Source organism: Eurosta solidaginis, chromosome X (assembly GCF_040869045.1).
Source record: "Eurosta solidaginis isolate ZX-2024a chromosome X, ASM4086904v1, whole genome shotgun sequence".
NCBI classification, from domain to species: domain Eukaryota; kingdom Metazoa; phylum Arthropoda; class Insecta; order Diptera; family Tephritidae; genus Eurosta; species Eurosta solidaginis.
This window is the reverse complement of record NC_090324.1, coordinates 107,683,243-107,700,622: the sequence shown is the minus strand read 5'-3', so window position 1 is coordinate 107,700,622 and position 17,380 is coordinate 107,683,243. Positions and strand designations below refer to the sequence as shown.

At 40.8% G+C, this 17,380-nt stretch overlaps 1 pseudogene; it reads right to left on the bottom strand.

Annotated features, from left to right (window-relative positions):
* Positions 1 to 2,119: 2,119 nt before the first annotated feature.
* On the bottom strand, positions 2,120 to 16,153 carry LOC137235073 (integrator complex subunit 7-like; annotated as a pseudogene).
* Positions 16,154 to 17,380: the final 1,227 nt, after the last annotated feature.

Here is a 17,380-nt window from a genome sequence, read left to right as displayed (position 1 = left end):
AACTCTTCTTCAACAACGCTCCAAATGGCGCACACCTCAGGCCAATATTAAAGTCGGTGACATCGTTTGTCTAAAGGAGGAAAACTCGCCACCCTTAAGGTGGCCCTTAGCACGCGTAATCGAAGTAATATCTGGAGAAGATGGGGTAGTGCGAGTGGCAGTCCTGCGTACATCTACTGGTACAACTCGTCGAGCAGTGCATAAGCTGTGCGTCCTTCCAGTAAATGATTCTGTTGAAAGCCCTAACCTTTCAACGGGGAGGAGGATATTCGGAGCAGCAGCCGACATTGAAAATCAATAGAATATATTCACATACTGAAGTCCAAAATTTTAGAGCTACCCTAATCTAACTATTACAATTTAAACTTATGTACATACGTGCGATAACATTTTTGCATATTTTCCTATTCCCTCATTAGTAACACACAAACCTATATTAGAAACATATGAACATATGAACGTTAAATGCAAAACAATTAGGCGCATAAATATTTATGTGCGTCATGTGTGTATATCCACACAAGCAATATATGGGATGGAATGCATTTACTTAGAGCTCCAAAAAAACAATTGTTTAAGAATATATAAAAACAGTTTTGGGACACATTCTTTTGTAATTGGAATCATCGTAAATTACGAAATATAAACGCAAAATCGTTCTTAAGTCATTCGTTGTATAACTTTTCTGAAATAAAGTAGTGCAAATCGGAATCGCGTCTTTTACTTGATTTTGCATAGCTGCTAAAAGGGCTTAGTAGCTCAACAGATATATTCCTAGTCACATTTGCATGGGCGTGATTAGGTTTTGTGACCAAATTCCTTGTAGGGATTTTATTATTTATTTTATGTGGGTAGATGTCGCCGAAGTAGTCCTAAAGATTTATTTTTGATTTGTGGTGAACTTTGTTTTCACAACAAGTGGCCTGCCACAACACGGAACGGTTAGAAACCTGGCTGAAAAGTTATTACAGAGTTGCACGTCCACCATTCAACATTATTTTTAACGTGTATTGTCGATAATGTTGAGATTCGTGGAATTAAGTATTTTAAATCTCGACCAAATGAATGATTGATCGAGATATGTAATACGCGAAATGTGTTGCGTGTAGCAACGCGTAAGGCATAATGTCGGTAACACAGTGCATTGACAGTCAGAAATGGAGTGTAGAGATTTTGACTAGCAGATGTCGCTCTTCCATTTCCTGAATGAAAAAAAATCATTGAGATAAAACACGCGGTGGTGAGAAAACGTCTAAAATGCGTAATCTGGTTTTTATCAATTAATTTTTCTTATTATTTTTCAGAAATCGCTATATGGTGCCTATTGTCGGATTTGCGCAATCATTGATGTTGCTATATAAAAATGGCTATTGTACTGCGCATTAAATTGCGTGCCATCGGAGATAAGAGCACCAATATTCTATTGCAACTAAATAAACCGTTTACAATTTCACTGGCTTGCAATGTATACGCTATAATTTCGTGAAAGAATGACAAATATTGCAAAGAATTGGCACAAACCCATTGTTATAAGGAATATTTCCATTCCTTGGCATTGCGGTTGCATCTCCATTGTAGTCTATGATTTACAGAAGCATAGCATTGCCTCTGGTAATAATTGACTTAAAATCCTGCGATGCATAATACCGGATTGAGATGTCTCATCACGGCGAAATCCCTGTTTGATGTATGTCAATTTCAGGCAGTATATTGCTGCCCGTGTGCGTGAGCATAAACAAAACACGCCTGTAAAATAAACTTTCGGCATTTCCGGATTCTCTTCCATAATTTGGCATAGTGATATAGCAACGCGCTCCAACGACCTAGGATCGTGCGTTAGACAAGCTTGTATAATAAGTGGTAAGTAAGCAAATTCAGATAGCTTGCGTAATAATTTTGGGCCAGGAGGAAGCACGGCAGCGCCGTTTTGTGTGCGACATGGAAAGAAAAACTCGTACATCTTATAAGTGTATCTGATAATTCAGAGGCAAGTTCAGTTTCATTATAGATGGGTGTACCCTTTGCTATGAGACACCATTTTAATTTTGGAATTTGTTGAAGCGAACGCCAACCATCAATACCGATAACCCAACAACGTGTTTTTGGTGTTATAGACGTTTTATTTGTGGGTTGAGTGTAGTGGCTGCAGCAACGGTAGTGGTTGATCTGGTTTAGGACCAACATCCATAATAGCATTCAATTTGTGTAGTATAAAGAGTAGGCACATTAGTACTGGATTATCCATTTGTGAAAAGGCTATTCAGCTCCTTCCTCCTCAATTCGCGTTTCTGTTGCACACCCAACTCTAATAGTACCACTCAGAGCTGTTTGTGCTGATGTTGACGGTTGCACCTCAGAGTCGACATCCATTACTGCAATGTCTGTTAGTGCTTCTGTAAGGGCGATTGCAAATTTACGCAATTGAAAATGTGAACCAAGTGCACTCAAAGCATCGCACATCATTTCGACATTACACGGTGGATATTCTATATCCTCAGTTATCAACAAATTGAGGAATGACACTAGCAATTTTAACGCCGCAACATAAATTTTGTAGATCGCGCTCACTTTCGTTATCACCAACCATGCAAATATTGAACCTTCCATGTGGAAATTTACGATTTCCATTATGACAGCCGTAGTCTCTTTGTCACCCTCAGCGTAGGCCATAAGCGCTGCTATAGTTGGCATATCTTGACTTGCAGTTGCATAGTCATCCAAACAAACGCATGTAAGGCATAAATCCTGGACTGATTCCTGTTGTTCATGTAGCAGAACATGACAAGTCAAAGGACGATCGCATAATTTAAATGAAATATTTAGATATAAATACTGTTCACGCGTATCTTTGCGTTCGTGCATCGCTTTTTTTCTTTTTTTGTTTGCCAAGCATGTACGCATTGCGGATCTGCTAATTGGGTGGGGGATCTCAAAACGTCAAGCAACAAATTAACTTGATCTGGTACACCAGTGAGTGTACGTGCCGAGAGCCAGGTGAATCCAATATAGCTACAACAAAACTTTCTGCTGGATATTTGGGAAATGTGACGCCACCAGCTGATTTCGTTTCGTTTGTTTCAAATTACGCGATGCCACTGTAGTCGCTACGGGTGGTGGCGTCAATGATGGTGACAACGTATGTCGATTTAAATTTGCTTGATGTTTCTTTGACTGCCATATTTTGGTGTACCGCGTGCGCTAAGATTATACCCACTAACGCTAACGCTACTCGCGCTTCTACTAGTGCTACTGACATTCCCCGTACCACTTTGACTGCCGTCACTACTCATTGTACATTGATGCTGACCAGTTTTGTTACCGTCAAGTCCATTACTCAGCGCTAGTGCCAGTGATGGTGTATTGGGTGGTGAGGGGGTAATGTAATTGTTGCTACTGTTGTGCGTCATTGTGTTTCCTTCTAATAACAGAAGATGTTGCTGGTTTTGTTGCTGATTGCAATAGCTTGCTTGATTATAATGTGAGTGCCCATTGAGCGAATTAAAAGGGTCACTCTCAATATTTGCGACGCCATGGCTGCGCGCAGCTTCATTATCAGCTTCATCGTCACCATCGGAATCGGTATAGCGAGCAACTGTTTTGCCACGAGCATGTGTACTATGTCTTTTGGCGCTTGCCCCAACCTCAACCGATGCCTCCCCGGCATTATTTTGCTCATCGTTGGTATCATTGGTGTGCTCGTCGTCTTCATCGTCGTCTCTTTTTCTTTTTTGTTTTGTTCAGTCCGATTGTGTTTATCTCTACTTGTGTTACGAGCTTGTTGACGTTCATTGAACCTACTGATGTACCAAAATCCTCAATATTCGTTGCTGCAACCGCAGCGGCTCCTGCTGCTACAGCTTCATCTTCAGATAACGTACGGATTAAGTCGACTTTTTCAACTTATACCAACGATTCATTGTTAGTAGATGACATCTGAGCTATCTATATATGGTGTGTTTTTAGTATGTATTAGTATGCGCTGGCGGCGTTAAGAAAAACAAAGGTGGCCCTTACAAAATCTTAACACCTCGGACTATTTACTTCTTGTGTGCCAATCTCCAAACGTCAAGCTAACGACTAAGCTGCTGCGCAGGGACTTTGCTACCAGCTGCCTTCGTATACTGGAGTCTTCCTTTTGTGTTGCAGAAGCTGGCGCATTCGCCAGGCATATGTAGCTCGAGTTAAGTGTTAATCACTTGCCTAGTTTCGTTCCTTCCTTTTTGCAAATACTTATTTACGATTTTCAATTCAAAACACGTATCCCTATTTTCCGAGAATATCGTCTAGTCAAATTAAATTAAGACATAGATAGAGTAGCTGGATTTGAATCGTGATGCATGTGCTTCAACACAGGCATGAGTTTTAATTTCATTGGCACTAGTATTTGTAAAGATTCAATCATATCTGATATTTTGGCGCATATGCTAATGGTGAATGAGCGTGATCAAGCGGCAAACTGTCCACTTGCATATATGGCCGTTTCAACCTCTACAGAGTCATGGCTATCGAGAGCGCGTCGAATTGCACGATGTACTTGTTGTTTTTTTGGGTATTGTACGTGATACGGCACCCAATGTGCGCCATGTTAGAGGCAAAACGTTTGTATTTTGTCGATGTGTACGCAGCGTTTTTTTTTGTTTTTTTTTCCACATAGGGTGCCTTTTGGTATCAAATTGATGATTAAATGATGACATTTGATTGGATTTCTTTTCTGCACAGAAAATCCTATAGTCACAAAAAATCAACTCAAGTCCTGTTTTATCAAAGTAGTAAGTAGTAGGATTTCCTTTTTCGTCTGTACACTTTGATAGGAGTTGAGAATATTGTTTTTATGTGTTATTAAGACTTTTTAGTTCATATATAAAAACTATTACATGCTCAACGTATAGATTTGTGTTTCTTAAACATTTATTTTACACTTTTACATTTTTACAACCTGTATAACAAATTTAGAATGAACTTTAATTGACGAAAAGCTAAAAATTATGTAGATCCTTTCATGAATTTCATTTATTTTACAGAAAATTATATTCATCTTGCTAGAAAGTAATTCATTGATTAGTAGTTTGGCAATAGAACATATAGGGTACATTTTTCTCCCGAAGACCATTAGTTTTTAATTTAAAAATATGTACTGATAAATTTGGATGTTTAGTTCATATGATATGTGGGGGATGTGATGGCTAATTTAATTGCGTATTATGTGGCAGATAAAGAATCTGAGTTAAGGTTCTGTTGGCTTCGTTCGGGGGAACGGGAGCTGGGATATCGGTGTGTTGGCCTCGTTCTGGGTGAACGAGAGCTGGGTTATTTGGGAATAAGGAATATGGACTATTAAAGTTCATTTTCGTTGTCGTTGGGCGGAAGTAGTACCAGTTTCGCGATTGGTCGGGTAATTTGTCCCTTCATTGTATGAACGTCAACAACACGTACACGGCTATCGGAACCTGGGTGTGTGTTGACGACTCTCCCCATTTTCCACTCGTTCGGTTGTAGATTATCCTCCTTGATGACGACTAGGTCCCCGGGTTTTAAGTTGGATTGTGGATGTTTCCATTTATACCGTTTCTGGATCTCGGTGAGATATTCCGATTTCCATCTTTTGCAAAAGGTCTGATGAAGGGCTTTCATCTTTTGCCATCGGTTTACAATGGAGGCAGGGTTTTCACTACAGTCGAGTTCAGGTGGAGCTAAAAGATGCCCACCTACGAGAAAATGGCCTGGAGTAAGCGGCTCCAGGTCGGAAGGGTCGTTGGATGAGGGACTTAGAGGTCTCGAGTTGAGGCAGGCCTCAATTCGACATAAGAGGGTTGTAAACTCTTCGAGAGTATATTTATGATCGGACGCGATCTTTTTAAAGTGGGTCTTAAAACTTTTTACCCCCGCTTCCCACAAACCTCCCATGTGAGGAGCGCTTGGCGGTATAAAATGCCATTCTATAATGTGATGGCTATATTTAATCAACGTTCCGTCCCTTGCTTCCCGCAGAAATGCCTTAAACTCGGATCGTAACGATCGCGAAGCTCCGACAAAGTTAGTACCATTGTCGGAGTAAACGTTTTTTGGACAGCCTCGCCTGGATACAAATCTGGCGAAGGCAGCTAGGAAGGACCCGGTACTAAGGTCGTTTGTCGCTTCGAGATGGATGGCTTTCGTCGAAAAGCAGACAAATAGGCAAACATATCCTTTTGAAATTCGACATCCCCTCCCTCGGTAGGATTTTATATCGAACGGTCCCGCGAAATCTACCCCAGTGTTGGTGAAGGCCCTAGAAAAGGTGGTGCGCTCCTTCGGAAGGATACCCATAAGTTGCGTTTGTGTCCGCTTCCTGTAAATAGTACAGACCTTACAGTTGTGGATAACAGACCGTATCATTATTTTAACACGTGGGATCCAGTACTGAGTGCGGATATGACGCAGCATCAGCTGGTTCTCTCCATGCAGGGTGGTCTCGTGGGAGGATTGGACTATAAGTCTGGATAACCTGCAAGTATAAGGAAGAATAATGGGATGACTTTCATTATGGGACATGTTTTTCGATGCCCCAGTCCGCCCCCAGTTCTAATGATGCCTTCTTCATCTATATATGGGTTCAGGGGTAAAATCTCACTCTTCCCATTTATTAGTTTTGCTGACTTCAAATTTGCGTACTCTTCTTGATAATGTTGCCTCTGGCATATTGTTATCAATCTTCGTGTTGTTTTTTCTATTTCGTCAGGAGCTATTGAATGAGAATCCCTTTTAAAAGAGGCTTTAGTTGTTGGGTGCGTATTCTGGAAAAACCGAAGAATATAGGATATAACCCGCAAAGCCTTCGGTAGATCGGAAAACCTATCCAGAATATCAAAGTTATTTTTGACCGAAGTTGTATGAACTTTCACCCTCTTTTCCTCCATATTCGTATTGTAATCTTCTTCTTGTGTTGGCCAATTTTCGTTGTCTTCTTGTAACCAAGAAGGTCCCTGCCACCACAAAGAATTGTCGATTAGATCCGAAGCGAGGAGGCCTCTGCTCGCCAAATCTGCAGGGTTTGACGCAGAGTCTACATGCCGCCATACTTTGTCTCCAACTTTGTCGATGATTTTCGTTATTCGATGTGCCACAAACGTTGACTACGAACATGGTGGTTTTCGGATCCATGCCAGTACTATAGTCGAATCTGTCCAAAGGGTTACTTTAATGTTTGAAAGTTGCATATTTTCTATGGCCGACTCTATAATTTCTGCAAACAGGACTGCGCCGCAGAGTTCCAGTCGTGGCAATGATATGGTTTTGACCGGGCTACTCTCGTTTTGGCCATCAACAGGTTGGTGAAGACTTGATCCTTTGTTTGTACCCTCAGGAAAACAGTGGCGGCATATGCTTTTTCCGAGGCATCGCTGAATCCATGTATTTCGATATTGTCCTTCAATGTGTAGTGAACCCATCGCGGTATGCGTATATCGTTGATCTTTTCGTAGTCCGTCATGAATGATTGCCACCGATGTAGAGTAGTTTCAGACACATCTTCATCCCAGCCTGTCCCTTCCAACCAAATATTTTGCATTATTATTTTGGCTACAATTACGACTGGTGCCAGCCAGCCAAGAGGGTCGAAAAGTTTTGCGATCGCAGAAAGTATTGACCCTTTTGTTACGGCGTGGTTATTGTCAAAGGGTTTCGCTGTGAAGTAAAATTAGTCGAAATGGGCGTTCCACCTGATACCGAGTGCTTTTACCATGCTGGTGTCTTCAAACTCAAGAAAATCCTCGCTTAATAGGTGTTGCTTCGGTATACCCTGTAGGATTTTCTTGCAGTTGGACGTCCATTTTCGCAACGGGAAACCTGCCGATTGCAATGCCAATGATATTTCGTCCCTTGCCTTGATTGCAATTTCGATGCTGTGTCCACCGGCGAGTACGTCATCAACGTACATGCAATTTCGCAGTATATCTGCTGCCATTGGATGCGATGTCTCCACGTCGTCAGCTAGTTGGTGAAGCGTTCGAATCGCAAGATACGGAGCACAATTAACCCTAAAGGTTACCGTTTTCAATTCATAAATGTTAATTGGGTTTTTGGGGCATTTGCGAAATATGATTCGCTGATATTTTGTTTGGTCTTCATTGACCCATATTTGGCGATACATTTTCTCTATGTCGCTGTTAAATACGTATTTGAACAGCCGCCAACGTAGTATAAGAATTGTCAGGTCGGATTGAAAAATCGGACCTGGATATAAGGCATCATTTAGACTTTTGCCATTAGTGGTAGGACAAGATGCATTAAATACGACTCTGACCTTTGTCGTTGTACTTCCCTCCTTTATAACAGCATGGTGAGGTAGGAAGTAACAGTCATTTGAGTCTGGCGATATATTGCCTATTTGTTTCATGTGCCCTAAAGTTTCATATTCGGATACAACTCTATTGTATTCCGTTTGAAGGACTGGGTTTTTCGCAAGTCGTGTCTCGTTGCGATAGAATTGAGAGCACGCACTTCTTAATGAGGGGCCTAAGTTAAACTCTTTCCTAAAGGGTAAGGAGACTACGTATTTGCCATCGTTGTTCCGAACTGTTGTGGATTTGTATAGCTCCTCGCAGTAAGTGTCATCGTTATTGATGCTCCTTTTCTTTTGAATTTCCTCTATCTCCCAAAAAGCCGCCAATTGTTTATCTAAAGTGACCTCATTGAAATATGAAACTAGGTTCTTATTTGTTACAATCGCATCTGTCCGGCCTGTCAAAATCCAACCGAACACCGTTTCCTGTGCTATTAATGTGTTTAGCACGTCCTTCCTTATACCGCCTAGCATAATTTGGGGGTATATGTCTCCGCCCAGAATTAAGTCGACTGGCTCATTGACAAAGAATCTTTTGTCAGCCAGTACTAAGTCAGGGAATGCTTGCCTAGTCATTGCGTTTATTTGGCAAGTTGGAAGATTCCCTGTTAATTGTGGTACAACCAGCATGATCGTATTGATCTCGATTAATGGGTCTGTTGGTGACCGCAATTGTATGTTGCACGCTTCTTTTACTTGTGCAGACATTGTATTACTGATGCCCGAAACTTGGGCATGCAGGCGTTTGGATGGCAGATTAATTCTGCGCTTTAGTTTCTCGGTAATGAATGAACATTCAGATCCCGAGTCTATTAGGGCTCTCGCCGAATAGTCAACACCATTAAAACGAATATTGACCTGAGCTGTCCCTAGTAATACCCCTTTATTTGTGTTTGCGAAACATGAGTTCACATTATTAATCGGAGCGTTTTCTCTTTCAGCATTGCGTCGTATTTGAGCTTCCCGTGAGGAAGATGCTCCGATAGTGTCAGGAGTATTTGTTGGTTTTGGCTGATTCGAAATATGAAGCAGCGTATGATGTCTTAAATGACATGTGGCACAGTTCATTTGACTGGTGCACTTTGTCACCGAATGGCCAGCAGGAAGGCAGTTTATACACCCACGGCTGCTCTTAATTTGTTCAAACCGTTTATTGGGTGTTAAACGTAAGAACTTTTCACACTTTGAAATTCGATGTGCAGGACTTTTGCACATCTTACACGTAGGTTTGGCTACTGTTGCACTTGCCTGGTAGGACCCTAATCGTTTCGACGATGTATCTGCCGAGGAACGAGAAGCATGTGGCTTAGAGGGTTTTGAAACCGTATTTCCTCTTATATCTACGACATTTTCCAACGTTTGGAATCTGCTGGATAAGAATTTATCCATATCTGCCCATTTTGAAATTTCTGTTTTATTTTCTATGGTTTGTTCCCATAGAGCCAGTGTGGTTTCTGGCAGTTTTGTGGAGCACAAATACGTTAGAATTGCATCCCAGTTTGATATGTCAATCTTGTGACATTGAAGCGCTGAGATACAATTGTTTATTTCACGTTGCAGTTTTTTAATGGAGCTACCGCATTCGCTCTCAACTGCTTTTAAACTAAAAAGAATTTTTAATTGGGCATTGACCAAGATACGTTTGTTTTCGTATCGGTCACATAAATTTTTCCACGCTGTATCGAAACCGTCTGTTGTTAAGGAACACCGTTCCACTATCTCTTTGGCCTCCCCTTGAGTTTTTTGCCTTAAATAGTATAGTTTTTGCACCGCATGGAGTTTACTATTATTAATATATATGGCAGTGAACATGTCCCTAAAAGACGGCCATGAAATATAGTCACCTTTGAAAATATCCGTATCACATGCTGGCAGGCTCACATGATATTCCATATTATCTGAGACATCTACTTTCTTATCTTTCTTTTCAAAATTTTCCAAAAGCTCAGCTATTGCCGCCTGACACTTTAGGAAGCTGAAATAGCACATTTTATGCTTCTTCTTGATAGCCGATAAGTCCTTTGAATCAAGCTCTGATGAACCTAAGAGCTTTTCGTATGTCACCTTCGTAGCTTCCCACAGAGTTTTTAACTCATCCCTTTGGTATATTAGGGAGTGTTTACTGTGTTGTGAAGGTGACATGTCGTTGAAGTCATTTTCATACTCCGTCACTGCATCTGCTTGGCGTGTATAGGTCTCCATTGTGGATAAAAATAAAAACCCAAAAGTTTATACAGAAATTGCCTTTGCAGAGAGTAGTGAGTGAAAATGTCGCCAAAGGACAGAACTTGGAAGTGATAATGTGACAAGTGAAAGGATTTGGTATATGCGTATGTATGCAAAAATCTACCAATTGATTGTGTAAGCCGATAAGTTATGGCTAACGTGAAAAGGACTGTACAGAGGCTTATGTGCCAAGTGGGATAAGTACAATTTCGTGGTGGCAACGGCGCGCACCCACGTAAATGTTAAGGAATGTGCTAATGCAGATTTGCTACTGAATTGTCTAAGCCAATAAGTAATGGCTAGTGAAGAAAGTGGTGTTAGTGAAAAGATAAAGAAATGTATGAACGTTCGTTATGGACTTTTTGGTAATTTAACCAAGGGCTGTGATCTTTTGTATCACAAAAAATTAGATCAGTCAAAAACTGATTTGTGTATTGCCGCAAGTGAAAAATAAAAATAATTCAATTTTTAAAAAATTGAACAAGAAATAAGCCTTTTGGCCACCCAAACAACAACAACAATATATGTGTATGTAACTAAGTGCACTTTGTACTATAGCACCAAACTAAATTGCAAACGTATTGCCCGTGTAAATAAGTGCAAGCGATTTTTATGTGGAAGAAAATTTTATTTAATTAAATGTGCGCCTAAAATAAATTTACAGGTTTCTGAAAAAGTAACCTTACCAAATCGAATTTTGTGCAGTGGATTAAATGAATTTTTTCAGATAAATCCTGCAAAGGTGAAGATAGAAAAGTGACGCAAATCGGTGTTTGAGGTTATGTTAACCCTTTAGAGCAGTGTTGTGCTACCTTGAGCTGTGTCCGGAAAATCTTACCGCTGGTGGGGGATTGTTCCGGATAGTCACAAGGCGTGTTGCACAAACTTTAAATAACTGCGTTAAGCGCCTTTTTCTATTTTTGCACAAAGTAAAAACTTCTCACTTCACGAAGAAAAAAAACAAAATCACTTGCACTATTACATATAAAGAGTCACTTTGTAATTTGTAATTTTATTTAGAACTTTTATTAAAAGTGAAAAGGGAAACCCTCCTAGCACGGAATATTTTCAACCACGTACCTTTATTAATTCGTTGATCCGGAGTACTCGAATGTGAATTAAATTTTGTTGTTGGATGTTTCCAAAAGGTACCACCAAAATTTATCAGTTGTTTTATATTGGATATAAAATCGCTGGTATCACCAAGAAAGTTGTGTTATTTGCTGTTGAAATTTTTGGTTTTTCCTGTGTATTCTCACGAGTTTGGTATGCTGATATTTGCTTTAATGCCTAGAGAGTTGAGTGGACTGTAATTATTATTGATTGGCTCTTCTTACCGGCGTGGTAAGGACCATGAACAAATGCGTGGTGGCAACGGCGCGCACCCACGTATTTGTTAAAAAATAGTTTAAGGCGAAAAGAAAGGAAGAAAATAAAAACACCAAAAAGATTTCGTATTAATAAAAAAAGGAAATTCACAGTGTTTTTTATTCAATATGTATAAATACAACAAGTGTTAAGGAAAATTATTAACAGATTGTGAAAATGAAAATGTTAAATATATTTTCGGAAATTATAAAGTATATTTAATGAAATTGACAACTTACGTGAACGGGCGATTGCGTGTTCCTTTGCTGGCTGCTGGAATCAAACAGGACGAGCCTCTTTGCGACATGAGCCGATGAACCCGAGATACAGCTCCTTCGTTGGGTTTCCCGGGCTCACAGCGGTAAAAGTCTAAGATACATGCGTACTACCACTCACACATGCCTGTGTGTATTAGTGACCACAAGCATATGTGGGTGGTAGTAAACGAAGGAAAATAACTAAGAAAATTATGTTACGAGGGAGGGGAGATATATTTAGGCCTGTGGCCTAAACACCCTGAGTGCGTCAATCTATGGTAGGCTATATAAAAAAGTTTTCGACAAGGGGGCGTGGCACCTTCCATACAACTGGAATTTTTCGTAGTCAATATATCTGAAAGTATTAAGGCTAGACGACTGAAATTAGGTGAGTGGTTATATGAGACCAATCCCTACCCCCTCCAGAAAAACTGGGTATAACGAAAAAGGGGGCGTGAAAGTATTAAAGTATTAAATATATAAGACTAATCCTTACCCCCTTTTGGGACATATTTTTATTGTTGACTTCCCGTGGTGACCTTATTTTTTTTTCATGTTGGCGTATTTTTTATCTGTGCTTTATGAATCCTTTTGCCAGTGTCTGTGGGCAATGTCACTGTATTGTCCTTACCAACCGTTTCCTTTTTGTAAAGTGCCTTTTGTTTTGATTTTATCTGTTTATCCCTGACGTAAACCTCATCTCCTGGCCTAAATTCCTTAGCTCTTTTCCTTTTTTTATTCAATGGAAGATTTCTTAACTCCTGGTTTCTCTTGATTTGTTCCCTGATCTCCTTGTGGACCCTGCTTTTGAAGTTGGTTAGGCCTTGGTAGTTAATTCTTTCTGTTCTGTTGAAAAATATGTCGCTAGGCTTCCTCTTCGTTACAGAGTGTATTGTTGTGTTGTAACGATCGACAGCAAAATACACCAATTCCTTTGGTCTAGCGTTATTAATTTCTTTCCGGAGGCACCGATAAATCTCAGTAATGGTAGAGTGGAATTTTTCGGTCTGGCCGTTTAGTTCACTTCTTTGAATTGGAGCCTGATATAGTTCGATTCCCAAACCTCTTATGTAGTTACATACGAAGGGAGTCATAAATCCCCTCTCATTGTCGGTGACTATCATTTTAGGAGTTTTGAAATAGTGTTACTTTGGGTTACTTTGGCTAGCTTAGCGCGGAGAGTGACAGATGCTTTATTTTTAATGTGAAAAAGCTTGGCAAATTTTGAAAATTTGTCTATGCAAGATAAAAATTTCTCCCCTTGAATTTCAAAAATGTCCACATGCACTATTTCGTATGTATATTTCGGCGCTGGAGTCTCTTTTATTGGTGGTACTGCGGGATGCCTATGATACTTGTTAGCAAGGCAGATTTCACAGTTAGAAGTGAAATTTTTTATCTTACTAGCCATTTTGGGAAAATAATACTTTTCCAAGATTTGTTCCCTATTTTCTTTTGAGTTTCTATGGGCCCTCCTATGTTCTGTCTCTATTATACCGCAAATCCTATCCTCGTTGGCCACAACATCGACCACCCTCTGAGTTATCCTAATTTTGTATAAAAGGAAATGTTCTATATATACTTCTTGAAGGAGTTGTAAGTAACTTTCTGGAATCTTTATTCCATTTATGAATGCCGGGTTTAGACGTTCCTTCAAGGCTTCGGTTAAGCTGGCCTTTGCAATTATATCTAGTCTCACATAATGACGAGTGAATCCTGGATGTGGGTTTTCAACACAATTCATTGCATTCCCCTCCGTAAAAATTATTTGGTTTCGGGAAACGTTCAAAGCGGCTTATACGTGTGGAATAAGGTCCGAAGAATCCTGTTCAGCACTGTGAGCTGTCCCCTCGTCACTTCTAGCTTCTGTTTGTACATCGTTGGGTTCCGACGGTACTGTCAAATGGTTTGCCTGGCATGGAATTCTGGAGAAAGCATCCGCCACGACATTCGATTTACCAGGAGTGTAAATCAATTCGTGATTATAATCTTCTATTCTAGCCTTCCACCTCTTCAACTTGGCGTTATAGTTTCGACTCCCTTACGCAAAAGTGAGAGACTGGTGGCCAATGAAAATTCTTTTCGCCCCATAGAGGTAGGATCTCAAGTTTTCTAGAGCCCAAACTATAGCCAACATTTCCTTCTCGTTTGTGGCATAGTTTTCCTCTGTTCTACCTGAAGATCTTGAGATGTAGGCAATGGGTCGAACTTTCCCTGTTTCTCCTTGGGATAGCACCCCACCAATGGCATAGTTTGAAGCGTCAGTGGTAAGGTTGCATGTTTTTTCGAAATCTGGAAATGCGAGAATATCTGAGGAAACGAGTAGTTTTTTTAGGGTATCGAAGGCCTGAAGGGCCTCGGAATTCATTTTGATACGCACTCTTCTAGATTGGTTTGCCTTGACCTGCGAATTCTCAGCGCGTGTGAGATTGGTCAAGGGTTTAGCAACCTTAGCGTAATCTCGAATGAACTTTCGGTAATACGACGTCATTCCCAAAAAGCTTTTTAGTTCCTTAAGCGTTTCTGGGGGTGAGAGGTTCTCTATAGCTTGGACCTTTGAAGGATCTGCCTTCATCCCGTGGGATGTGATTACATATCCCAGAAATTCTACTTCCGTTCTCATAAACTTAGTTTTTTCCAAATTTATTCTCAAATTAGCATCCGCAAGCCGTTTAAATACTATCTCTAAATTTACTAAATGTTCGTCGGTACTTTTACCAAAGACAATAATGTCGTCGATATACACGTAGCATATCCTCCCTATATACTCTTTAAGGACGTCATCAATCATTCGCTGGAATATAGCCGGTGCGTTTTTTAACCCAAAAGGTAGTCTCAGAAATTCGTACTTTCCATTCATGGTTGAAAACGTTGTTTTGGGTATATCTGTTTCTTTCATTGTGATTTGGTGAAAGCCTGAGGTCAGATCTATGGTTGTGAAATATTTTGCGTTCCCTAAACTGGCCAGCATTGCATTAATATCTGGAATAGGATAGGCGTCCGGCACGGTGACCGCATTCAGACGTTTGAAGTCCACTACCATTCTATACTGCTTTCCACCAGAGGGTTTGGGTTTTTTTGGAACTACCCAAATAGGAGAATTTTACGGGCTTTTGGATGGTCGTACAATTCCTTCTTCAAGCAACTCAGTAATTTGTTTTTCTACCTCTTCCATCATGTTTGCAGGATATGGGTAACTTTTCGTGGTAGTCTTTATCTCAGCTCGAACTGTGGTTTTAATATTTGTTTTGATGTTAAGTGGACCGAACAAATGATAATATTTTTCTATCATGGCTTTTAGGCTTGGGAGAATTGCGTCGGGTATATTGTCAGTCTCGAAAAAATTTAGGCTTCCTAGGACTTTGTTTTTGAGCGGAGTTCATATATTGGGATCTATTGTAAGGACATGTTTTTTCCTGTCTATGACGGCACCCAGTTCTTTGAGGGTGTCATCGCCTATTATCCCATCAAACGAGCTTAAACCAGGAAGTGCGTAAAAGGTCACCATAGCTTCGTTACCAGCATTTTGGAAAAATCTCCCACTGTTTTTTTGTTTTTTACTATAGGTCTTGCTACGGTGGTTACTGAGAAAGATGGATTGACTGGGACTGTATTAGTTGCCAATTCAGGTCTTATAAAATTTGTATTTGCCCCTGTGTCAACTAAGAACTTTAGGGCTACTTTGCTTGGTGTCAAACAAGTAAGATAGGGTATACTGGATGGCGCGGTGGTCCTCATATGAAATAGGCTGGTGGCCCGTCCGCCATAAAATTTACCTGCTGGAAGTTGTCTTCTGTCGATTCAGCATACGCCGAAGGTCAATTTTCTACATCTGCGCTGTTGGATTCCATGTTGTAGAGCCTCTGCTGTTTGGGCATCTTTTCAATCGATGATGTAGGTCCCCTTTTGAAGGCGTTGTTATTCGTCGGTCGGTTCATGTAGTTCACCTGTCTGGTTTGAACGCTGTCATGGACATTTCCATTCTTTCCGCAAGTTTTGGAGCTGCGGGTCTACCAGGAGGTGCGGTGTTCGTCCCTTGATTGCCTTGGAATCTGTTGTAGGATGACCGGCTATTCCCTTGAGTATTGTTCCGATTCGTCCAGTTGTATGTAGACCGTGAACGAGGAGGTAACGGTGGTCTCTGAGTAACTTGTGACAAGGTATTGGTGGGGACAACTACTCTATTTGGAGTGTTTGCATGGACTATTGTGTTCCTTAGCGTTAGGTTCTGGATGTCAAGGCCGGCCGAGCACGCTTCTGGCAGTGTTTTTGGCTTCTGCACTGTAAGCATACGCGACAATTCTGGACTGAGACCCCGTATGAAAACATCGAGTGCCCTGTTCCGGTACGTTTCCACAAGGACCGAAACGGTTTCCTGGCTATATCATCGCACTTGATTTTGTTCACTATTAGAGACAACTGATGATTGACCGTTGCGTAGAACTCATCTAGTCTTGAACTTCTCTGAGCTAGTTGATTCAGTTGGTGCTCTAAAGTTCTAATGTCCCTTTTGTCTGCGTAATGCAGCGATAGTACCCTTTTTATTTCTACCCAATCGCTATCGAAAACATTATACGCTACCAGTGCTGCATCGGCAAAGCCATGGATTTTCTGCCTAATATGTTGCAGGATGGCACGATATCGGGGCCTTTCCTTGACGATATCGTAGTCCGACAGAATTCCTTCAACGCTGTGAACCCATGAGATGTTTTGAGAAGGGCTGCCTTCAAAAACTTGCAGCTCCTTTACGCAGTCGGGAAGTCTGCCAATATCCTTTAGGTCTTACTTGCTCCGACAGTGGTGTTCGCACCGCTGCCAATACCCCCTGTGGCTGCGTTCTTGCGCCACCCTGTTCTACTCTTCCCAATCGCTCATCGATTCTGGCAAGATTTTGTTCTAAACTCGCGTTATTGCATTCAATTTCCCCTAGCCTAGGGTTCAGAGCAACACTGTTGCTTGTGATACCCCCAATGCGTGTCTCAAGCCGCCTAATCTGCTCGAAGAGAGCATTGATGCCCCCATTAAGGTCATTAACTTTCGTGGATAAAGCGTCCATTTCAGATAAAAAAAAAATTTAGTTTGAGATAAAAAATATATTTTTTAATTTTAATTTGGCACACGGTGGCTCTTTAAAAATTGTTTTTATTTTTTTTTTGTGTTACTTACTGGCGTTCGCGATCACCTGACGGGGTAGTCCTTATAGCACAGA